The sequence below is a fragment of the Epargyreus clarus genome, unplaced genomic scaffold (assembly GCF_041222505.1).
Source record: "Epargyreus clarus isolate Ecla_fem2 unplaced genomic scaffold, WU_Ecla_fem_2.2 ptg000032l, whole genome shotgun sequence".
NCBI lineage: Eukaryota > Metazoa > Arthropoda > Insecta > Lepidoptera > Hesperiidae > Epargyreus > Epargyreus clarus.
In genome coordinates this window covers 10,421,211-10,448,606 of record NW_027332237.1, presented here as the reverse complement: position 1 = coordinate 10,448,606, position 27,396 = coordinate 10,421,211, and the positions used below count along the sequence as shown (strand labels likewise).

Genomic DNA, 27,396 nt, shown 5'->3' with positions numbered 1-27,396 from the left:
TACCTACTTCATGGCCGCTATAATAACATACTATAAATAACAAAAATAAAAAATTTGTTGGTACGGAACCCTCCGTGTGCGTTCGACTTGCACTTGGCGAGTTATTTTATATCGGTTTTTTACGAGACTAGCATTATCGGTAGCGAAATGCATTCGATAGTTTACTGAAACTAGTGCCCACCTGTGGCTAAGTGGTTATTGTTTTTAACAAGTTTTTATTTAAATTCCCTTGTTTTTTATGTGTGGCTTAAATCTTGCAACTGAATTTTAAACCAGCCACAATCAGTGAATGTTAACGTTAAGTTAAGGCAGTGATAGCCTAGTGGTTAAGAAACACGGCCTCTCGATCGAGGAGTCCGAGGTTCAAATCCCAGGCACGTACCTCTGATATTTTTAAAGTTATGTGCGTATTAGAAGTTAATTATCACTTGCTAAACGGCGAAGGAAAACATCGTGAGGAAACCTGCATACCTGAGAGATTTATAAAAAATAAAAAGAAATCTCGAAGGTATGTGAAGTCTACCAATACGCACTTGGCCAACGCAGTGGACTATCGCCTAATCCTTCTCATTCAGAGAGGAAACCCGTGCCCAGCAGTGGGACAGTAATGGGTTGATGATGATGATGATGATGATGATGATGATGATAACCACAATCGATTGAGCTGCAATTTTGCAAATCTTCATGTTTCGTTTGGATGACAATTCACGATTAGATTAGTGATGTTATTTGAAGGTGGGAGAATTCTTTGTGATTCGACTCCGGCGGAACCACCGGCACACGTATGTACCTACTTTTTCGAGGTGTACCAAATTTAGTCTTCAGAGGTAATACCTACCTAATAGTAACGCATATGTACAACGTCAGTGCAGCTCAGGACACTTCAATTGTATTTTGAGTAGATTACCTACCACTGTAGCATTACCATGAGTTGGCATAGAAACGCCACTATAGAAATGGTAAATAGAAAACTATTGTCATTTTGCTAGTGAATAACATAACCACTATCGTTACGGTATTTCTTGACAACGTCTGTCAAATTAATGACTCATGGGACCGAATTTGTATGGCAATAGATCATAATGACATTCGCTAGCGATTTGATTTCGATAGGTTTTTTACGTATCGAGTTACGTCACTACGGATTTTAGTTCTACGAGTAACCACCAGAGGCGCTGTACAATTTTTCATACATTTATTTTACGCAGTCGCTAGCGAGTAATACTTTTGTAAACTCATGGTAGTCCTACTGGTCGCTTACTATCAGGTGTGCATGCTCGTATGAGTCTATGACCAACTGTAAACAAACTTATTTTTCTTAATAAATGCTTTGTACACCCCCAGCCCCACACTAGGACTCCGTGTCGTTAGTACAACAAAGACGAATACACAAACATCCATTCAGAACAAATATTCTTCATTCAGTACCCTTACCAGGAGTTCTTACTTTTTGACAAATATGACTGTTTTGGTATTAGTTTACGTATTTGCCCATACAAATTCCAATCAGCGCCCCTAGCGGATTGTGTCCGAACTAGAAAATCGTATGGGCCAATACGTAAACAAATACCAAAACAGTCATATTTGTCGAAACGTAAAAACTCCTGGTAAGGGTACAGATGTCTGTCTTGCCGGAAATCGAATCAGGAACTCTTTGCGCGCCAGATATTTGACACTAGGTCGAAATCTTTTTTCTTTTCAAACTATCTACCCAGGTCTTTTATTTGTATTACTACCTTATTTACACTCAAACTGAGCTAAATAATTACCAATTTCACTACTAAATAGAGAATCCCTAAGGTACTACGTTAAGTAGAGTCCCTAAGGCATATTCCTTATGCGCATACGCACCTCCGCGCTCCGCCAATGGCAGTCGCCCGCCTTAAGGAGGCGTGGTTTCTCTACCTTCTGAATAATTACCTCCAATTTGTAAGCCCTGTAGCACTTGGTATACGGCATATATGGCACGTTGGGGTTTTAATGTTGAAGGTCCGATAACATAGTTATTTTGATTTGTTTAAATGTTTTAAAGCAACGAATGTCATATGAAATAATTAAAAACATAGATTAATAACGATTAGGGCGTAAAGCCAAACTCAAATTTTTAGGTTTACTCACGATATAGGTGTATGTAACCTACTTAGGTTTACGTAAACTTAGAGTAAGCATAGAGAAACAAAAATCATGCAATTTTGGACAGCATGCATGTCTGTTTGTTATTTCCACGAAATAAAAAAAAACGATTTATTTAATCTGGGTTCTAGATATTATGGTGTATGGCACAATGCGATTTCTCTAGAATCTAGAACGTAATTGATTTACAATGATAAGCAACGTTGAGCGGTCTGCAGTTGAATGGATGGCCGCTAGTGGCTCAATATGTGTTCTTAACCTTATGTATTTTGGAGGGCTTATTAAGCCGTCGGTCCTTGCTTTTGTCTTTAGGTAGCAGTCGTAAAAAATTGTCGAAGGCCATATTATACAGATGATTTTCACTTATCCGTAAGTATTCCTCCATCACTCCGCAATGACGTAGTCAGCCTAAGTATGCCTCATGTGCCCCCATTTACTTCAATAACTTTCTTAACCATTTACTTAAATTCCAGCCAGCCATGCAGCCAGTGAGATTTATAACATTTATAACCGCCCAACGTGTGTGCCCGCACTACAAAGCCTTCGTCATTCCGAACAAAGGCTTGTCATAATATTTTCATCTTTTTATATCGTATTCCACATCAGCACCGCCCTGTTATTTGAGGCTTTTAACTTATGCACTCTATAAAATTAGCGTTATTTTGGAAATGAGCTCTCTTGTGCATTATGTGAAGTGTTTCGTCATTCCCTAATTAGCTTAGAAAAGGCTTTTATCTTGTATAATTTAGCTTTATATTATTGTCATTGTTAAAGGATCTGTTTTTTAGATTTCTTTTTTCTCTTGCATACTTTTTTGTTCAGTTGGTCTTTTAATTTAAAACTGTTCAAATTTTATTTACATTTAAAATATAGAACATCCGCTTTCTGAAAAATCAATATGAAGTTGTTTTGTTATTTTCTTATTAGTTTAAAATGGCATTTACGTTGCATGATTCACTAACCTGAATAGTGTTGTAAGGGAACGAACAGCGGTTGATTTTATTTAGTGCATCCGATTTTTTGAGTGAATTTATTTTAACCAACTTTAAATTCGACGACAATTTAACGTACTTCGTTATATTACATCCTGAATCAACCGAAATCAATCCTCTTTCTTCTTTTCCATAACGAAACACCTTGTGAAGTGGTGGTAGTTGTATTGACATTCAAAAAGTGCTCTGTAAAGAACCTATTTTGAATAAAAAAAATGATTTGATTTGATTTGAAATAAAAAAAATGCTTTACCTATTTAGGAAATTATTTCGCTGTGTATTAAGTTAAATTGTTCCGTTATTCATGCATTAGGCAGCTGTCATTATTGACGTATCTATTTAATTGCATCCTTTTAATAAAATTGGCGTTATTTTGGAAATGAGCTCTCTTGTGCATTATGTGAAGTGTTTCGTCATTCCCTAATTAACTTAGAAAAGGCTTTTATTTTGTATAATTTAGCATTAAATTATTATCATTATTAAAGGATCTGTTTTTAGATTTCTTTTCGTACGTGATCACGGTGATTTTAGTCAATTAGGTGCATTAGCTATGTGAAGGTCCGTCATTCCCGTATTCGATGTTCTTCAATTACCTTGCACAATTTATTCACTTAGGTATATATAGGTACGAGTACTTTTTTCAGAATAACTTTATTTCGAAAAAATGCCATCTGCATTATGTGAAGCTTAAGCTCTCATAAGCTTAGAAAAAGGCAGTTGTTACCTTGCATAATTCACTTTTAAATTAGGTGGAGAAAAAAATATATTTTATGCATTTTTAGCATAATGTAGGTAGGTATTAATTCATGATTGGATTTATTTATGTAGTGTTTATATTTCATTATTTTGTCTTACATACAGTCTTTTTTATCCTACTTAAAATTCGACCATCATTTTATTTACCTATTTTGTAATTTAACTATCTAAAAAATTACTTTACCTATTTAAAAAATATCGCACTTTGCACTAGGTGAAGTTGTTTCGTCGTTCGTTCATTTTTTTTCGATTTAGATGCATGATGTATTGAGAAGACTTTTCGTCATTTCTGTATTACCTTCTACCTTTTTTATTTCTAATGCATAACCCCATTTGAAATACTCATTGTGAAAGGAATATTTCCTTCCTAATTAAGTAGTTTAATTTATTATGTGTACTTGCCTATTCGTAATTGATTTAATTTAGTAAATTATCCTATACCTTACCTAGGTATAGGATAATTTGGATATATCTTTAACCCAATAACTTCATGTACATAATCTACTCGTACGTATGTAACTATGGATTTAATTTCTAATTAGAAAATTGATTAAGTATAATATCTTACAATACCTACGTAGTTTTGTTTTTTTGCAACTTTTGATGAAACCTAGACAAACTAACATAGAAACTATTTAAACTGATCAGCTCATCAACACAAACCACTTTAGTCGAAGCTCCATACGCAAAAGTTATCAGCGACAAAAAATCTCGGAAGTAGCTACGGAGCCGGTTAAAAATATCCCAAGTATCGTTCAAGACGGTTCTAAGTGGCGTTATCGGGTCGGCGCCGGCGGTGTGTTTGATGTGTGGATATGGGCACTACAGCCGTGGGGAACAGATGAGATACTTTGTTTTTTTACTTGAAACAGCAAACGAGCTAGGGTTGGTGGAATATGCAACGTAAGTGGTAACTGCGGCTTATGATTGAAGGAAATGCAACTGCAAATAAAATCATTTCAAAACAAATTTGAAGGTGGTAGAACCCTTTGTGGTTCGACTCCGGCGGCACCACCGCCACACCTATTTCTACCTAATAACCGCAGTGTTAGGCGCTGCTGTGTTCCGGTTTGAAGGGTGTGGTAAGGGAGACATACTTTTCCGAGGCGTTCCAGCTTAGTCCTCAGGGGTAGCGGCGCATCTGTGGCCGACCTCAGGTAGGAATATCTAATCCTATCTGGGGTTGATTACAGATGTCCATGGGCGGCAGTAGCCACTTACCATCAGGTGGACTGCATGCTCGTCTGCTACTCCTATATTATAAAAAAAAAAAAAAAAAAAACAAATCATTTTTTTTATTCAAAATAGGTTCTTTACAGAGCACTTTTTGAATGTCAATACAACTACCACCACTTCACAAAGTGTTTCGTTATGGAAAAGAAGCTGCATGCAAGAAGCAAGATGCAAGAAGTGGAACCTGCCTATAGACATCAACTCCACGTAAAATTGCATCGTGTGTAAGTCAAGAGGCCATACCATTCTGCCGAAGTGCAAAGACTGCTTAGCGCTTGAAATAGGCGTGGCAGTGAGTTCTCCTGGATTTTTTTTATAATGTAGGAGTAGCAGACGAGCATGCAGTCCACCTGACGGTAAGTGGCTACTGCCGCCCATGGACATCTGTAATCAAACCCAGATAGGGTTAGATATTCCTACCTGAGGTCGGCCACAGATGCGCCGCTAACCCTGAGGACTAAGCTGGAACGCCTCGGAATAGTCTGTCTCCCTTACCACACCCTTCAAACCGGAACACAGCAGCGCCTAACACTGCTGTTTTTAGATAAAAATAGGTGTGGCGGTGGTGCCGCCGGAGTCGAATCACAAAGGGTTCTACCACCTTCATCCTCATTCTGGATTGAACCATAGTTTGACCACATTTTTATATCTACTCGTACATACTTACCTGTACTAATTGAAGTGGCAAACGAGCTCTCTAACGGATTTTAAAGTTACAAGCGCCACGGAGCTCTGTCATCATCCCCAAATATCATGACGAAATTATGCTGTTGCATACATTTATAGGTAAAGTTATGGAGTCGAACCATGTTATTAAAATCCATTTACTTAAAACCCGCACACAGAGAATTATAGGTATGTAGGTACACAAACCTAGTCAAATGCTCTATCGAATGTAATGTAACGTGTAAACAATTAATGTGTAGATAACAGTTTGTTAAGTTTTGGCAAGTGTGCGAACGCGGCATACAATTGATGTCCAAACCAAACGTTCGCTTGACAAAAAAGTTCTCATAGTTCGAGGTAGTGTATCACCTTTAATTTCCAAGAATGGTGTAGTTAACATAACCGTTTTAACTCACCGAAACCGAGACAAACAGACAGACCGATATATTGATGCTTAGACAAATTGGATGGCCACTTAACTGGCGTGGGACCTTGTTGAAGAAGGGGCTAACCAAGTACTAATTAAATTATTTAAGTATTTCTTTTCATACCTAGTTTAGGAAATCTTCTTGTTGTCAACATATTGTTGTACCACTGCTGGGCACGGGTACTCTTCTAGAATGAGGGTTAGGCCACAGACCATCGCGCTAGTCAAGTGTGAATTAATAACTTCTTTTATAAAACTTTTACAAATTTTAAAAGTAGCGGGAATAAACTGGATTAAAAAAGTGAGTGACAGAACTGAGTGGAGCAAGATTGAGGAGGCCTTTACTCTACAGATAGGTCCTTAATAAATAAACAAATAAATAGCAAGAAATATAAATATTATAAAGATAAAAATATTTTTTTAAATATGAATTTCTATTAGTAATGTAGCCAAATCTTTTTTATATTTGTTTAAATTTTAATATGTGTAATATTTTTTAATGTTTTTCTTTCTTAATTTAATTTATTACATTAATTCATGAATTGCATGTCATATTATTAAAATCATACCAATGTAAATTATCAATTGTAAAAATTAATTTTATTAAGGAAATAAAAAGGCTAAATTATTATTATTATGTATTAAACGTACCTTTTTGAAAACTGTAAGTTGGTCGGTATTAACTATTTATAATATTTTTAGTGAAGAGTAATAGAATTTTAGTGAGGTTTAATATTTAATATTTTAGTGAGTATTAAGTAAATTACTTGCATAACTTTTAAAATTAATTGCATGAGTAATGATTTCATTTCATTTGGTCATCGGTTATTAATAAAATAGAATAGGACTTAATTTATTTATGGTAATCAAACATAATAATGCCCCAAAAATCATACATCAGTAAAACAGACCAAAATCTAAAAAGCTAACCTTCCGAAATTAAAACAATTGAAATACTAACCTTTAGAAATACACCTAATCTAGACACCCACCTAGATAGACGCCGTCCCAACCAATCAGAATTCCGCTGAAATTGACACAAATCAAATGTTTGTCGAGTCGTTGGTGGCGCGCAATATCGCGAGTGGCAAGTGGGCACTCGACGCGCAATAACATTCAAATGCGTTCATATCCGGTGGCGGAGCGCCTCATTTGCATCTGGCACAGTTCAACTTTGTTTATTATAAACTTACCGTTTGCCGGATATTGGCAACCTCAGCTTCCAATTCGGTTGATAAAACTTTGTGATAGCTATTATGTCGTTTAAGTTCTAACACCGCGGATCTCAAAATTACCAACTATTCAGGAAAGTAAAAGACGTCAGATTTAGTAATTTTTAATCATTGTGATCGTCATCTCTTTGAGTATGAAACAACACTGACTTTGGCGTAGTTTCCACCAGGAATTTGGCCGAGCCAAATACGCTGTGTTCTTTATGACTTAAAATGGCAATTTTTGAGTTTTTCAGTGTTAGAACTTAGCGATAATTAACAAGGTATCTGTTATTTCTTTATCACTTTGTAGTAGGAAACGAGCATGGAGTCCTCTGATGAGTTCTCTCCTGATCTCCTGAGTTGCCCATTGATATTCGTAAGTAATTCCATATAGCTAGGTACTTCGAACGTGGTTTCTACGTAAAGCCGATAACAGATGCATTGCTACTCTTTAGGACGAAGGAGGGTTGAGTATGGAAGCATTAGAAAGTCAGCCCTTCAGCAAACGCAAAAACTGCTTCACTCTGCAAATGATTTTATCACGTTTCCTCATTAAGAAATCTTACATTGGATCTTAAGGACTAGTTTAGGGCCATTTATGTACCTACACATCGTATGTTTTATTACACAAAAAACTCATTATTTTATTAATTACGAGGAAGAGACGTAACAAGCGTGCCAACGACAGTTGGAGGCAATGGGCCGTGAGCGCCATATGCGGCCATGATTAGCTGATGAGATGGGGTCATCATGATTCGCGTGTTGATAATTAGATGTGTTAGTTTCTGGTATATTTTGAGCGTATATGATTTGGAATAGGAGTGTGTATGATGCTTTTTAGGGTTCCGTACCCAAAGGGTAAAAACGGAACCCTATTACTAAGACTCCGCTGTCTGTCCGTCTGTCACAGGGCTCTACCGCTTAAACCGTAATAGATAGACACTTGAAATTTTTACAATGTATATAAATCGTGGGCACCTATAACAACAAATACTAAAAATAAAATAAAACTGAATATTAAAGGGGGTTTCCATACAACAAACCGGTATTTTTCGATCTAACTCTTAAACCGTACTAAGAAGACGGTTGACAGTTATAATATTAAACGGAACAATTCGTTTAATATTATAACTGGTATTATAATAAACACAAATAAGAACCATAAAACATAATTTATTATAGTTATTTTAATTTTATTGAACGTTATTTGCGTATTATTCATCATCACCCCAACGTCATCTATTGTTGCATCATATAAATAAGTATTGTTGAAAATAATAAAATGAATAAAAATAAGTCAAAAATAATGATTGGTGGTACGGAAGCCTCCATGTGCGAGTTCGACTCGTACTTGGCGAATTATTTATATTTATATTACACGTATCTTGTAAGTGGAGTTCTTTTGGTGATACGAGTACCAACTTCATGCGTACGCAGTCTTTAAAAATTTGGTTAAAGGTGCAGTTGAACATAGTTGTCTATGGGCAGTAGTGACCACTTACAATAGACTACATGTTCATTTGATATTTCTTTATTATCCACTAGCTAACCCGGCAAAATTTGTACCGCCTCAAAATCTATCTATAAAACATATTTCATATAAAATATAGCCTATGTTACTCGTGGATAATGTAGCTTTCGAATGGTCATAGAATTTTTAAAATCGATCCAGTAGTTTTTGAGCCTACCTATTCGTTACAATCAAACAAACAAACAAGGTTTTCCTCTTTATAATATTAGTATAGAAAGGTACCTACCAACGTAGATTATTTTAAAAATCTTTATACCTATTTTTCGAATGTACGAGTATCTGCCTAATTCCAAAAATAAATCAGCCGTTGCCATCGAGATTGCAATGAGATGTCATCTCAGATTAGCAGTTTCTGGTAGAACACACCCGTTGTTAGGAGCAACGCAGTGGAAGACCCTGGCGACTGATTACCCGATCGCGGAGGGGACATTTTGAATGGTGCTGAATTAATATTTTTGGATTGACGGACTAAAATATTTTCTTAATAATTGTTAAAAGTGTATTTTTCAGTACCTATGTAACTTTTCATATTTTTAGTATATTCGTGTAGTTACTTTTTTGTTATAAAAAATATAACCGATAATCCGTACTTTTCCAACTTTTTCTTGATTAAAGAGTAAGTATATTGCGTCTGTACGAACTCGCTAAACTTTTTGAAGATCAATATTTTGAACATTTTATAGATGTCATGTTAAATCCATTTTTTAATTATTCATTAATATACCTACCTACCAGAAATTAGTCCTTCGAGGCAGATGCGAGGCGTTCCACCTTAGTGCTTAAGTATTACATAATACATCCATACATGGCCGACTCCAGGTAGGAGGAGGATTGTAATCTAATAATATTTAACACTGATGTCAATATTCAAATTCCTTTAAAACACAGCAATATACCTAATAATAACCGTTCACATAAATTTAACCAATTAAAAAACAAATCTTAAAAAAAAAAAACTTCACACTCTCAAAAACCACAAAACAGCATATCTCTAGCAATATGGCAGTAAGTGCGACACTTACCCCAAGCAATACATTATCCCGGGATATTCGGGATGCGTGTGTTTACTAAGGGTGGGCAGTGACGCGTGGCCAGCTCGGGTTACGACCACTGACCTGGAAACGGGTGGCTGATTGATTTCTACGAGAATTAACGCCTCATTCGCTAAAAAATCACTTTCTACAATACGAGAAAAACACTTTTAACACTTGCAGTAACATCACTTATCGCAAGCATGGCAAAATCACGTTCTGCATCAATAGAAGCCCATATTGACACTTGCAATAGAATCATTGCATATTATTATTAGAAAAGTTAGATGCTTTCTACACTCGGAAGACACTTTTAGGATTTGTAGAAAAATTACATTCTCCACTCGTTAAATCACTTTCTGTATTTACTCATTAACTTTGTAAACCCAAGACACATGATTTTACTTATTTTTCTAAATGGAAATGAAATCGAGAAACTATGCTAACAAACTGGGCCTCTATACACAGAGACGTCAATACAAGACTTGTTAAGATTTTTCGTATATTTTCTTAATGTAATGTAAGCAATACCACAGTATATATCCTTATACTGTGGCAATACGTTTTGTTGTAATAAAGTTAGCAAACTTATTATAGAATGCACTAATGGTAAGTTTCACTACCGTCCGTAAATATCTGTAACCAACCCATATAGAATAGCTTCTACCTGAAACAGATTACAGATGCGTTGCCCCTCCTGAAAACTAAGATATTCGCAGCCCCATCCATGGAAAAGTCAGAACTTTAACGTGATTGTAAAATCACCATAATTGAATGTTTAAAGAAAATGGACTATGATGAGAGTGAAGATTTAATAAATGTAATTTCATAAACGCACACACACACACACGCACACACTTAGTTAGTAAGTGAAGAAAACTTGTAATTTTAGATAATCATATTTGTATTATGCTATGGAAGAGCGGGGCTTCCTGTCACAGGTATAAATATACTTAAAAGGAGGCCCCAACAATGGATTACTTATGTAACTGTATTGATACAAATAAAAATATATTTTTTTTTTATTTATCCAGGCGTAACCAACCTTTCCTTATTGTTTACCTCAATTTTATAAAGATAAACTGAGTTGTAAAGATTACTCCATACTTTTCCGAGGCGTTCAAGTTTAGTCCTCAGGCGTAGAGACGCACCTGTGCCCGACCTCAGGTAGGAATATCTAATCCTATCTGGGATTGATTACAGATGTCCGTGGGCGGCAGTAGCCACTTACCTACATGCCCACTTCCACTTGCCACTTATATACCTACTGTGGACTGCATGTTCGTCTGCTACTCCTATATTACTCCTTTTCTCTTTCCCATGCATAGGTTGTCTGGAAGAGATCGCTGCTTAGCGATAAGGCCGCCTATTGCATACTGTTTTTACCTTAATTAATACTGTTAAATTCTACTGTAAGTGTGCAATAAAGAGTATTCTATTCTATTCTATTATAAAAAAAACTCTGATTAGCATGCCATTCGTTGATTTCGTGAAAATATTTATTGGGTTTATGCAAAGCGCATACAAAAACCATTTTAATGATTGCCCAGGTGACAGATCAAACTTTTCAACCCGTGGTAATGGTGATAGTCATTAATATTATCAGGGTTGTCAATACCATGTAACATGAAAATAGAAATGTGACATGAAAAATAAAAATGTGGCATGAGAAATAGAAATGTTGTTTTAGATGACATGTATATTTGTAAGCCACTTAGTGGCAGAATAAGCGACTATGTAACAAAAATGTGTAACAACTAACAATTACCTTATTCACAAATAAACTGATTTGATTTGATTTGATTTGAAATGTTGCAAGCGAAGTTTGGCTTATATTTAATTGTATTGTAAATCTTAGAATAATTGCAAATAATTAATGAAAAATGTGATATTTCTAATTGTAATATATTTCTTGCATTTAAAATACTTTTGCATTTAAGTTTACTTTTAATTATACCTAAACGATGAGGCAGACGGGCTACCTGATGGAGAGCAGTCACCGTCGCCTATGGACATTTGCAACACCAGAGGAGTCGCCATTGATCGCCGGCTTTGGAGGAGAGCTCTTTTTACACCTTTTTTGAAGAGCTCCATGTCATAGCGCACCGGGAATACCTCAGAAGTTCATTCCACATCTTGCACGTCCGTGGCAATAACGTCCGTGCAAACCGAACCGTGGAGGATCGCCACGAGTCCAGTTGGTGTGGATGGAACTTCATCCTTCGCTCTACTCCTTCTACTTGGAGCTAATTACAAAAATGTCCATGAGCCTCACTAACCAATTACCATTAGAACTACATACTTCGTTCCTACATCCATATTATTTAATAAAAGTCGTTGACCTTGGCGGTACCTACCAATATATGACGGAGGTGTTCACCCCTGCCATGACGGACAGGCATTGACAAATAGCTGTTTCATAGGAGAAGTTATTAATGATCGATACCGTTACGCTAATGTATGCTATCTGGTCATTACCATCATGAGCAAAATATATTAGCTTTTTAAATGATACTCACTCGCAGACTATAGTGTTGTCCTTATTGTCCACCTGCTGAGCACGGGTCTCTTTAGAGTGAGGGTTGGGCCATAATCCACCGCAATGGCCAAGTGAGGATTTGTAGACTTCACATACCTTTGAGTAGGTTTTCGCACGATGTTTTTCTACACTGTTATAGCAAGTGATAATTATTTCTGTTGCTTAGGTACTTCTTCAGGTGAGTATGAGTCTCCTCTGTCCTCCTCTGAGTTAATAGCATAGTATCCCATGATTAAAGGCAATACATTAGCCTGTCTTTTGTCAGCAATATATCTGTCACCAACTCCAAACATATAGGCAGTCTTACCTGAGTTCTCTTAAGTCTAAATTTAAAGGCCTCATGTGATTCTCAACCGGGATTGAGAGCCACATCCCACCATCAAACTTAAACAGCTGGTTAACACTGCAGATGTAAGGCAACTCAAACCATGGAGGTATCTACTTACGACCATAGGTAAGTAAAGATGACTCACTCCTAACAAGAAAACGTAACCAGTTTTGACAATTGAAATAATTGCGTAAAAAAGTTTTGCCACGTCTCCGTGCTAAAATGTCCCTAAAATATTTGAAATAATTATTTATTTATTATATAAATTACACAGTATTCGTTATTTATTCGCAAATGTTGTCTAAAAATGTTTTTATTTGTCAAGAATTAAAAAAAAGAACTTAAAAATAAGCCGTTTGTGGCTTCATTAAATTTCAAGGCGGCGAAGTATCTTTACTAATCTATGCCTACGACCATAAAAAATATTTTTTGAACTCACAGTTAAGAAATGTACAATTAGGCACTTTTCACATAACAATTCCCATTTCGTTCAAACGTTTTAAACACACACAAACAACTTGTATATAGTTATATAGGTTTGCATGTTGCCTTGTACCCTAAAACCCTCAAAGGGTTGAGCAATCAGCTAATTGTCCTATGATCCGAGTGATGTGCAATTTAATTAATATCCTTAAAGTACGAGCGGCTCCGCAGGCTAGGCTTGTGTTGATTATTTATCAAATAGTAGGTAGGTTACATATAGGTATTTTTTGTGTTATTTAAGTAGGAAACTAGCTTGAAGTTTTTTAAACGCTTTCTACACCCACAACCCCTCACTAGGATTCCCTGTGTCGTGGGTGCGATGGACACACATAGACAAATACATAAATACTCGTACCCAGACCCATAAACAGAAATCTAAATTTATCATTTAGATGTCTGGTCTGGTGATGTCTGGCCGGGGATCGAACCCGGAACCCTCTGCGCGTCAGACCGGGATGGTGACCGCTCTGCCACGCGAGTTGTCAAAGTATCTTGAAGGTAAGTAGTGACTAACGCCGATGGATATATGTAACCAACGCCAGAATAGGGATTGGCTATCTACCTGAAAAAATACCTACCTGAAGCCGATTTACAGACATTTTCGAGACAGATACATTCTAAGGACTGAGATGGTCGCCCAGAACCTCATTTATGTAAAACTACCATACTCTTACGTCGAGACGTAAAAATTGCTTCACGCTAAAAATAGATATAGCCGTTATACCGGAACTTCTAACTTCTACCATATTTCAAAAACATAAGTATGACTAAAGCAAGATTATGTAAATGAGGCGTTACAACTTCTGTGCCCTTAGTATGAGTTCTTATGTTTTTACAAAAATTACTGTTTTTGTTTTTGTTTTTCCCATTAATAAATCCCATAAATATCCAATCAATTCTAAAACAGAGGACTGTAGGGGTCTGATTGGAAATGTATGGGCAAATACGTAAATAAATACAAAAACAGTAATTTTTGTAAAATTGTAAAAACTCATACTAAGGGTACCTACTGATAAGAAGCAATTGTATGAACGTTTGATAAAACTGCTTTCCTATTTAGATTTAACTGCATAAAAGTTAGAATACATCAGCTAGGTAGCGTATGTAAAGGATTTCCCAACCGTCCCTGGGTCTCAAATAAACACCCACGAGGACTCGCAGATGTGATCTGCTAATGCTGAGCGTTAAGTGCGTCCTGTGCCGCCTCGCTACGACGAATTTTATCTAACTATATTATAAATTAATTTTAATACTATATGAAATTTCCTATTAAAAGTAATAGCTATTTAAGGTAGATATCTACTTATTTACATGGAATATAAGAGCAATATATTCCGTATTAAAAATAAATAATCTTGTTCCTATAGATACTTAGGTTTCTGCTAAATAATAATAATAATGAAACAAAACAATTAACAGCAAAATTTCATGATTAGTCTTAGCAAAGGAACAAATAGAATATTTGAAAAATCATAGAAAATAACATACATAATATATAGAAATTATTTCACGGAACAGTGGTTTATTCAGTCGCTTATTCTCCACAATATTCGCGACGTAATATAGCATCGTCTGAAGCGGACCTTCTAAAAATACGGTGACGCTAAATTAACTTCTTAAAATGGAATATATAATAATTTTAAATAAAACTAGTTTGAACTTAAATAACATAGTCAATTTAAACAACACATTCCACTCAATATCTTATTTATCTTTAGAAATATTGTCATTTTGAAAAAAATTGAAGCTTACAGTCGTCGTAGCGCGCCCTCCCCCGCCCTAAGCGAGGGGCGCATCATCGTCAATCAGAAACTAACATAAATATGCTTTTACCCCGCCCGGGTACTAAATGTACGCGTTTATGGGGACGCATGCGGACGCATCCAATTTTTAGACTTGCGACATCCAGTTTGTGTTGTTAGGGCGGATTAGTTAGGCGGGCGTTTGGTAAAGTCCTAAATTCTAGAAGCTGAGTCATCATCATCATCTTCATTATCAACTCATTACTGTCCCACTGCTGGGCACGGGTCTCTGATAATGAGAAGGATTTGGACATAGTCCACCGCGCTGGCCAAGTGCGTATTGGTAGACTTCACATACCCTTGAGATTTTTTTTTTATAAAGATCTCAGGTATGCATGTTTCCTCACGATGTTTTCCTTCACCGTTTAGCAAGTGATAATTAATTAATTTGTAATACGCACATAACTTTGAAAAATCAAAGGTGATCAGCCTGGGATTTGAACCTCGGACCCCTCTCGAGAGGCCGAGTTTCTTAACCACTAGGCTATCACTGCTGTGATAGTCTAGTGGTTAAGACTGCAGAAGCTAAGTGTATCGTTAATTTAACCATTTTAAGGTTGATTTGGATGTGTGGTATCATCATTCACCTTTGCCTTTTCTTCGTATCGATTACTAAGAGTTTATAATAATATAGTAATAATTTAATAATATTGTTATGTTAATGTTTTAAAATTATAAATTGACTGTTTAAAATTTATTTGAATAATAAGAAGACAATTATGTATTAATTAAAATTTTGCATACCTCTAAGAGGTGTAATATAGAGGACAATTTTGAGGATATAACAACTGTATATTAAGCAAAATAAATGATTTGATTTGATTTGATTATAATCGGATGAGGTTTCTTCTACAGCGACTGCCATCATCAATAGTAAGTACAATGACTATGACACTACTTCGTAAGGGAGGCCTAAGTCCAGTATTTAATCAATGAGGGTAATTGATTAAAGGCTGTTTTAACTCGTAACTCTTAGGCAAATATAAGAATAGATGTACCAGTACCTGGGCTTAGATATCTATCAGCTTACTATTAGGTACAACGATTGTGTTAATAGCTCTTTTAATGTTTTTGTAATGGTTCAAAAACAAACCATTTTTTCCTCAATATCAAATCGATTTCTTCCTCTTTGCAGAGAAGTAATGCGTTTCAAATAGCAATACGTTAGGTAGACAATTGACAGATACATAATAGTATATATCTATTTGATATTTGTTTTGGATTCACGAAGAAGAAAAGTAGTTGTTCAAAAGTAAAATACAACAAACAAACAAACGAAAAGAAACGTACGACAAAATTAACTTTTAAAGACTTTGTTTATATCGTAAAAGAAAAAATTATAAGTAAATAATGAAACATAAAAGAGATAGAGTAAACTTCATGTTCGTCACTCACAATCTTCCAACTAATGGCCACACCCTCTTTATTAGACACTAAATCCAAAATTATGAAGTTAAACTAAAATGAATCACGCATGAAGTCCATTACCATGAACAACAGTCATTGACTCCCTTCAACAGTCGCGCCCAGCCAGTGGCGGCGGTAGAAGTTAATCTCAATATAATTGTAATGTCCGAGCCCCCGTGACGTCATCGCCAGGTGTCGTCTGCTTCATACACACGGCTCTCTACGATGACTTATATAACATGACAATTAAATAATAGCGGTATTTCCAAATATTCTAAAGTGTTAGAACCCTATGAGCAGGGACGTGTTAAGGAATGGGCTCCTGAGAATTAGGTAGCTAGAATTCGGAACCACATCGGAAAGTAATAATTAAAAAATATTTCAACTTAGAAATATTTGCCGTAATTTTTAGCAGATATATGGCGTGTAAGCGAATATATTGACCTTTCTTGGCCCTCCTGAGGTACTTAATATCAGAAGTCTTAACTTAAGTTCTGCTGTGTTCGGGTTTGAAGGATGTAGTAATGAAGACATATGTACATTCCAGCTTAGTCCTTAGGGTAGCAATGCATCTTGCGTAGCATACTAATCGTATCTAAGATTGATCACAGATGTGCGTGGCCGGCGATAGCCACTTACCATCAGGTGGGCTGAATGCTACTCATTTGTTATAAAAAAAAAAACATCAATTTAATAGACTAGCTACTTGCATTACAAAAAGAAGCCAGCCATCCTTTCCATCTGTAAGTAGTTTACACTAGGGGTGCAATCCAGGCGGTCACTGTACACAGGGTGCTCTGCGAGAGACGCTGAATATCCCGTTACAAGGGTCTGTTTGCACAGATGATGACACTTCTGCTAAACACACACCCATTGTGTGCTAATGTCAACAGTGTCAAATTCAGAACGTATCGAGTATAGGTGATATTGTGAAATTATTTTTGCGCTTTAATTATGTGGTGTGCGATAATTTGTGTTTTTAATAAGTACTTCGATACTGATGGATAAAGCCAAATCTATTTTATTGGCAATTGTTTTATAAAAAAAAAACTTTTAAGGAGGTTTAAGCCTTTCATGTGTCAATAACAATACAATATGTTTAAAAAATGTTAAAACATAGCTATATTTATTTGTAATTATTACTATTTATCAATAAAAATACTTTTTGATAAGAAAGAAGATAAGAAGATTTTTGATAAGAAGGTATGTTGCCTCCATCCTTTATTATTATACGTATCCTTTCATTATAGAAAATATAATGTACTTAAAATTTTAAAAAATAATTATTAATTATTGCAATATGAATTTACTGCCAATTTTCTTATAATAATAAAATTCTATTTATACTCGATTTTTTTGCATTTTGTAATTAAGTTTCCAAAAATAAAACACCCTGTTGTTTTTTAAATCAATAGCGTCCATCTGGTTAATTGCGGAGGGTGTGTGCGTGTGGATGACTCCGATCGCTAAAATAACTGATCTAATCATTAGTATTTATGGATGTTAAATCAAAATAAATGATAGGTATGCATAACAAGGAAATAGAGGTAGATAATAATAATGGAACATATAGGTATATCCAGTCAATAGGTACCTCCCTAGGTAAGTGGCTACTGCCGCCCATGTGTACTCCCATACCACACCCTTCAAACCAGAACACAGCAGCGCTTAACACTGCTGTTGTTAGGCAGAAAAAGGTGCGGCGGTGGCGTAACCGGTCGAGCCACAAAGGGTTCTACCACCTTCAAAAATAATACCAAATGTCTTAGTGTATAGAACTGTTGCCTAATCCTTAAAAATATTAATAAGGTTTAGTCTATAATTCTATGTTATATCTAATCTCACTGTCGTTCATAGACTTCAGCTGTAAATGCTGTAATCTATTTTGAATGGAATCGGAGCCGTGTTTACGATCTATCCAGAATGCGTTGCTATGTTTGAGATTAACGCCCATTAGTAATAATCAATCTATGCAATATTTTCCGTGCCAAAAATTGTAATTTGACAATTTTTACTATTTGCCTATAAGATTTTTTTCAAATTTGTTCCTTAGTACGCAAATGTTAATAAACTATTGTACGCAAATATACCTAGATGTGGTAGCTATTAATACCTAGATGTGGTAGAATATCGATTTTTTTACATTTTTGACACTTCTAATTGGGACTAAAATGGTAAAATTTTGATCTTCGGTAGGCAAAACATTGGATAGCTTAACTATTATTAACAGCGTTTGTCAATTGGAAGACCTCGTCTAAGTATATCTTCCTTAACTCACGTTCAAATTACAGCACAATTAAATACTGCTGTTATTGGTAGAAATAATACCTCCTTGCAGTGGTGCCGCTTTCAAACCAAGAATTAATACATATATAGGCTGATGTATTTTGCTTAAAATAAATAATGATCAAAAACATAAAAAATGTAAATGTAAATGTAATGTAAATCTAAAACATGGTAATGAATGAAAATAAGGGTGCGTCTGCTGACTAATCACCCGGGGTGTGGATGAGTCGGCACGCGAGCGGACCCCCAGTTGACTTCCTAATCGTGGGTTGATAGATCTAATCATCCTGTATTTATGGTCAAACTATTTCGAAATTACTTCGAAAACGCAGTAGTCCTACCTTGTTTTCTGTTTTGTATAGTAGTTTTGAAGATGGTAAAGCTCTTTGTGGTTCGACTCTGTCGGCATCACTTATTTCCACCCAATAAGCAGAGTTAAGCGTTGCTGTATTCTGGTTTGAAAGGTATGGTAAGGGAGACATACTTATCCGAGGTATTCCAGCTTAATCCTCATGTGTAGCGGCGGTAGAAATTTAATCTTATGTGGGGTTGATTACAGATATCCATGTAGCCAGTAGCCACTTACCATCAGATGGACTGCATGATCGCCTGCTACTTTTATATTATAAAAAATACCTCAGTGGCGACTTATAGTGTGTGCCAGGATTCGAACCTGGAATCTTCTGATCCGCAGTCACTTTTTTGTGACTGTCTTAATACTAAGCTTCCGTCACTACACACTTTACAATACGAGTAGTATTAAGTACTCGTAGAAGTCAATAAAAGTATTTTATGCAAGTTTCATAAAATGTTTATTTATGTGTTCATGACTTTTAATTCTTACTTAAGTAGATACGTTTGAAGGTGGTATAACCTTTTGTGGTTCAACTCCGGCGGCACCACCGCCACGCCTACTTCTGCCTCATAACAGCAGTGTTAAGCGCTGCTATTGAAGGGTGTGGTAAGGGAGACATACTTTTCCGAGGCGTTCCAGCTTAGTCCTCAGGGGTAGCGGCGCATCTGTAGCCGACGTCAGGTAGGAATATCTAATCCTATCTGGGGTTGATTACTGATGTCCATGGGCGGCAGTAGTCACTTACCATCAGTGAACTGCATGCTCGTCTACTACTTCTATATTATAAAAAAAAAAGATATGTAGGTACTTACCCAATTTGCCCCGAAAAATAAAATAAGCGTAACAGAAAATGTATAATAACGTACTTAAATAACGATTACTTATTACGTACCTACTTAGCATTATTATCAGTTACAGAATAACTACTTAATTTAACTACCAACTAACAAAGCTAAGATTTTCTATTCAGTCATACTTTATTTTACATCCAGTATAAAATTACCTCTTCGAACCTAGTTCAACCACACAAAGGGCCAGAAAACTTTGGCCCTTATCTACCCTACAATCACACCATATGTGTCATAGATACCAATCTACAGTTGTACAGTAATTAGATGATGCAGTAATAAAATCATTGCGTCATTGGGGTGGATATCTTTGATCTTGTTCATATTTACGTGCAATGTGTTATGCCCTTTTTATGTACCTACAGGCAGCTATACCTTTTTTTTTTCTCGTGGGGGAAACCTTCAAAAGATACCCGACGACGTGGGAGCGACGCCGGGTTATGTGGGATTTTTACCGCACTAAAACCCCCCCGGTGGCCGTCCTCAACGCTTGTTGGAGAACTCCGGGATCTCCAACGGAACACAACCGGAGCCCTCCAAGCGCGATGCCCAACGGACTCTACCCTGGGGGAGCAGTTTTCGCTCCTCCCACACCATGTAGTGTTTACGACGGTATGCGACTACATATACCGCCGTCCTTCCCGGGGTCGCTTGCTGGACGGTTCGAGCTCCCACTCTTGCCGTCCGCAACCCCGGTAGCGCCCTTTTAGTCGCCTCCTACGACAGGCAGGGGATACCGTAGCCCTATTCTAGTCCCGGAACTACAGGGACAAGGCAGCTATACCTACGGATTTTGATTTATAGTAAGAATTATATTCCATCTGAGGTAAGAGGCAACTGGCGTCCATGGACGTCTATAATCAACTCCAGATAAGATTAAATCTCCCTACCTATCGCCTGGTCGCCTGGTATTAGATAATAATTCAATCTATCAATTATTTTGCTTAGAGAACTTACGAACATATCATTTGACAATTTCTGCCTGTACCTACTAGAAATTTCGATCTTGGATAGTCAAATATTAGATAAATTGATTTTTTATTTATGAATGATGGGTGTAAGTCGATTACAAGTAACTACGTATCATTTCATTTGAGATATTTACCTTCGGAAGCACAGGGCTCCTCTCAAATTAAGAAAGGATTAGGTCACAATATCAAGTTCGCATTATAGACTTCACATACCTTTATGAGCTTATGCTTTTAGAACAATTTCAGGCAAGTAAGTTTTCACACAATGTAGACTTTCACCGTTAATAGAAATGATAAAACCATATTTTCTAATAAGCACATGACATCAAAAAATCATAGGATCTTTGTATTTATTGAACCCTGGACTCTCGAAGTGAGTGTAAGAATTGGAAACAACTAGATAAATCCTAGTTGTGCTAGAAATGCTTTTTCTAAAAATATTCGATTTATATTTATTCAGTTAAGTAAAAGCTGCCACTTTAAATTGCAATAAAATTTCAATACCGGCATCAATACGTGATGGACGTAACATAGTGGAGGTCGCTCGTTGCGAGTTGCCACTAAAAATAAACTAAAACGGCATACAATATTGTTGCGACTTACGTGGGGCCATGAAAACTGCGGTACTGTCACGCTTTAAGCTTCAGCGTATTTTATTTAGGTAGATATAGTCGCGCTGCGAAGCTTATTAGGCTTTATATTCCGACAAGATGTGTAAAAGTCAATGAAATCTCCAACTCGTACGCTCCTTTTTAATAATCAATCTATTGTTTTGCCTACCAAAGATCAAAATTTCAAAGTCAACTTTAGTCGGAGAAATTTCGATATTTGCTAGGCAACAATTGATGGATTGGCTTACAACTAATGAGCGGTGGTCATTTGGAGCCTTACTTCAAACAGCAGCTATATAAAAATGTAATACTTAGGCAACTTAAAATAACACAGGAGTCCTTATTGATGCAAATTTGGTTCTACTCTAATAGACAAAGACGAAGCTACATTTAAGCTATCACTTTCTTCTTATACCGACATTAACTTAAATTAGATCCATTTGATCGCTACGCGTAAGGAAACGCAGGAACGCGCATTTTGTGGCCCCTGGGTTACCGAGTAACGACGTCAATACCGCCCGAAAGCTTTTAGGCGCGCACCTAGGGACCGGGTTATGTGCGAGTGAGCCATGAATTTCAATTCATTTTGTCCGCACGGTGTTATGAATTTTAAGCAGTGGCTTTTTTGCTATGGATACTGGTGACATTACTGTATGAATCCCCATTGGAAGAGAGCATGAGATATCTACTGTATAATGGTAGGTATCTAGCAGGATGTCCCTGTAGTCTCGGCACCAGAATAGATAAATGAATGGATTCGAATAGGGGTATGTCTTACCCCTGCTTGTCATAAGAGGCGACTCAAAAGGGATAGTAAGAATAGGAGCTTAAATTTCCCACTCAGCGACTTTAGGAAAGACGACGGTATGTATGATGGCATATCGTCATACATACTCGAAGGCATGGTGAGCGTAAATGCGTAATTTGCTAGGCAAAGCCTGTAGATTTGTGTTAGGATTTTATACTCATAAGCTTAACCTATCCTTATATCCCTATTCCCAGTAACGTTCACGAATTTTAGGAAGCTTTCAAATTGTCTCGAATGGGTCGATCTGAAAACACACTTACTCAAGCGTATTCCACCACGCAGTGACGCGGTTCTGGTATTCATGCATGTACTCGTATCGTTTTAGCTTTTCCTGTCACGCACGCAACACACGATCACATAAAGAAAAAGGCATGACAAGAAAGGCAAGCTTAACACTTAACCCCTGGTTCTCTATTACATAAGTTCCTCCACAAGGTCACTCGTCACTCAGCCGCTCGTGAGCAAAGAACTCGACAGTTACAAATTATTGTGTTTCACTCTCCACGGAGTAATCCAAGGCCTATCGAAAGTATTGCAGCCCTTTTGTTGAACATTCGGTCACAATAACATAATTCTAGTTATCGGTATGTTTAATGCACTTTTACATTAATGTTGAAAATGTAAGGTACCTAAATACGAAATAATAATATATTCAATGCAATAGGTATATAGGTATTTTAACTGAGACCTTGATCTAAAAATCAAGATTAATTAAGCTTCTATAATAAGACTTACTCGTAATTAAAAGAATTTTTTTTTTGGAATGCAAAGAAATTATTTATAAAATTATTTAAAATTAATTATTAAAAATAAATTAATTATTTAATTTTTTTTTAATTTTATTTAAATTATTAAAGAAATTATTTGTGATCTAGGAATAAATGTACGGTAACAATATAAGCTTGCCATACTAAGCATAGGTGCCTGGTTTGATTCCTGGCTAGACAAACATCTTAATATGACGTATGAAGTGTGTAGTTTAATCTAAACTAATAAAGGAGATGTTTCAAAATGTATGGGCTCCCGGCCACCTTTTGTACACTATACTAAAAACTAAGAAAACATGCAAAGAACAATTCGTAGGGGTTTATTTTCTTCAAATCATGTTCGTTTAATTGTTAAAATACAATAATTTACACTTAAACTTGCAACACAACAGTGGAAAAACATCATGGCGGTAGTGATTACCGTAATAATGTCATCTGTCATTCTATTTTAACTTGACTATATACATTATATACGTTTTTATATATTTTTTACGCGAATGGGCGTAGATATATAAATATTGTATTGTATGTATTGAGAAACAATGCCTATATTTGATAAACATTAATTATATTTACTTTCATAAATCTTGACTAAAAAAAAACATACCAAAATATGTACTTTTATACCAATTTATTTTAGTTAAAACATTTAAGTGTGTAAATAAAACAACTTTAAGTACACATTTGATAATATTTTACTTATTCTTCACTTAGATACATTATTTATTCATTTTCAATATCTTCCCTTACCCATATTTTCATCCAATCATGTAGCAGGTTCTGTAATATCCTGTGACGAGCTCAGCCCAAACATCAAACAATGGTCGTAATGTGAGCGCAACTACCTACGAGTACGGTTCGTTGCCCAGCGATGCAGTTGCAATAATAACTGATTATTTTGTCATCCCAAGAATGTCCTTGTCTTGCTAATGCAATTATCTAAAAAAAGGTAAATGTAAAAAGATTAGCTTCTCTAGTTTAAAATTATTAACGATTATTTCACGATTAATACAACTAACTGATGTATAATTTACCTGATGATGTTGAATCCTTGTCAACGCAATCCACAGCCATCGCACGAAAATCACAAGTCCATAAAACATAAGCTGGGTAAACAAGTGAGGTAGAATCAGTCCAAAATCGTAAGCAGCACAGAGCAGAAAACATATTCAGGATTAAAATTGAATCTTCTCACCAGTACATATTGCTTCAACGTTTACATTGGAGTCCCTCAGTGGAGTCCATTATTATTATATAATATGTATATATCCACTTTACACATATCAAATTGACAACTTCTTTTTTAATTTGACATGTCACTTACATCTATAAAACCAGATACTATTTAAAAGGTGGTTTTGTTATAATTATTATAAATAATTAATTAAATTCAGAAATAATAACGGAATACCCAAAACAAAAGCCAGGTTGTAAAGTACTAAGGTAACAATAACTTTACGACAAAAACAGCGAAATACAGAATTACCGACATCCAAAGAGTATAGTAAAGAGTATAGTACCTGACCGACATCGACAGTTTTGAAAACTTGACATGACAGTATTCCGCCATATTTAATATTTCAATGAGGAATGCTTATTTTAAATATTTTTAAACAGGAATACTTAAGGTTATCAAAATATATGTGTATTTTTCTTCAATTATACAAATTAATCGTGTTTTTTAGATATAGTGTACATGAGATGGCCGAAAATGAAACATCTCCTTTGCATCCAAGAAGTAACATATTGTTTCTATGTGTCGATATATGTGTTTAAGGCAACTACTAACTACATGAAATTTCTAGTAGGTAGGTTAGGTTAAAACTAAAAAGGTTAGCTAAAAAGATTCGTGATTCTTTTCTTTTCCAAAAATAGAAAAAACCTGTCCTATTACAGGATGAATACGATTTGCATTTGCTATTGAATAACGATTAAGTATCCATCGAACTCACCATCAACCCCAAGTTATGGAAACCCCATAATGCCGCAATCGGAAGTCATTTTACATTCCATCGCGCGCATTATCCGTTTTTCCGCTTTAAACGTTCATTTTATTGTTGTCAAGTCATGTGTGCGTAATCTATAATGTTCAAGAGTTGCTTCAAAAAACGTTTCAGTTTAGTATTGGTTAAAAACATTTCGAATTTGGATTTTCTTTATAAGAGTTAGTACTAGCAATGGGGCATGTAGTCCAACTGATGACAAGTGGTTACTGCCGCCCATGTACCTATATTTGTAACTAGCTGACCCGGCTCAAAATCTATTTATCAAATATATTTCATATGAAATATAGCCTGTTACTCGGGGATAATGTAGCTTTCGAATGGTGAAAGAAATTTTAAAATCGGTCCAGTAGTTTTTGAGCCTATTCATTACAACCAAACAAACAAAGTTTTCCTCTTTATAATATTAGTATAGATAAACCACACAGGCATAACATTAGATCGCTACCTGAGGCCGGGCAGATATTCGTTGCTAGTTGCTACCTCTGAGGACTAAGACTTGGATAAGTATATTTTCTTCCTCACCACATCTATAGATAAGTTAATATCTCACCGCCTTTTTATTGAAGGAAGCCATTAAATAGCTTAAATGGCTGACAATTTTTGACACCATGACAGCCATTTAATGGTTGTCATGGTGTAATTTACGCGGAACAATGTCGACATTGTCAAGACACGAAATCGAAAAAAAAGTGCGGAGAAAAATATTTTCATTCGTAAATTATTTAAAACAATTCTTTTTAATATTTTTAAACACGAAAATAGATGACATTGACAATTTTGATCGTCAAACATTTTTTTACAAAAAAATACAACCGACTTCTATGTCACTACAAAGTAAAAAATAATTGAAATAAATGTTGGTTTAGTACATATATCTGAAGTCGGCGCTCATATTAGACACGCTGTTTACATCGTTATCCAACGAAATATATTGAACCCAGGACACTGCATGCTGTAAGCTACGTGAGTTTAATCGATACTATAATAAGTTCGTATAGACTTCGAGCTACTTAAAGCAATTGCGCTATGCTAATGTGGTCACGAAGTTAAATTAATTTGCGTCTTTTAAAATAGCTGATTTTAAAAAACATATCTATATGTGTATTCTACGCAAATATCATGGTCTGGCAAGGCAAGGCAAACATCAAATTGTCTTTCTTTTATAATATAGGAGTAGCAAACGAGCATGCAGTCCACCTGATGGTAAGTCGCCACTGCCGCCCACGGACATCTGTAATCAACAACAGAAATAGGTGTGGCGGTGGTGCCGCCGGAGTCGAACCACAAAGGGTTCTACCACCTTCAAAACGGCCTACCTTGAGAGTAATTAAAAGTGGCTCCATTATTTACCATTTTTCTATAAAAATGTAAAGTAGCTTCTCAATAGAGAATAATAACTCAATGTGATAGATCGATAGAAGTCAATATCCCCAAACCAGATCATATAAATCTCGTTAAGCGATCACACTAGACAACTTATAAACAGACAGACACTTGGGTATAAGGAGAATAAATATATAAATGCCGTATTGGAGTGTGTCGGCGCATTACGTTCCGTGCTCTTAGCGCTTCCGCACCTTATGTCTATATACAGGTTGATTAAATATCTATTATATGAATAAAATGAGAGCTACTGAATATCAGTCTCCAAAAATCTTTACCGAGTATAGACTTCAAGTAATTAGATTACTCCGCCAAAATTATGTTTGAGGTGTTAAGTAAAAATACTTCAGATTTTGTAAAATAAAAAATAACAATAATCACATACACTTTACTTAAACTCCTTTTATTTGACTATCTTTAAGAATACTATACATTTCATAATATAAACATATTTTAAATAAATTGTATCCGTCATCCATGTTTCAAAACCGCTGAAATGTGGTGGTTACCACATTAATTTCAGTTCTAGCAACATCGTCCGCTCTGACTCGATTTGAATAATAAATAATCATGACATTAATCCTCTGGAGTTCATACTATATACACTTACGCGTCTTAGTCACCTCTGAAAAAAAACCTCCATCCTAAAAGAACTCATTTTTTGTACCTACTTTTTGCTTTGCACACTATATAACATAACCGTTCGACCCTTTACAACTGCTATAAAACAAAAAAAACGTTGCCAAATCGAATGGAAAAAATGTTCACAATATACATCCGCATCGTTCTTCGTAAAATTCCTTTATACAAAACCAAACA

General features: G+C 35.7%; 1 protein-coding gene across 1 annotated transcript in view; it reads left to right on the top strand.

Annotated features, from left to right (window-relative positions):
• LOC140755020 (G protein-activated inward rectifier potassium channel 3) overlaps positions 1-27,396 on the top strand; it is a 502,832-nt gene that overhangs the window by 284,768 nt on the left and 190,668 nt on the right. The window lies entirely within an intron of this gene.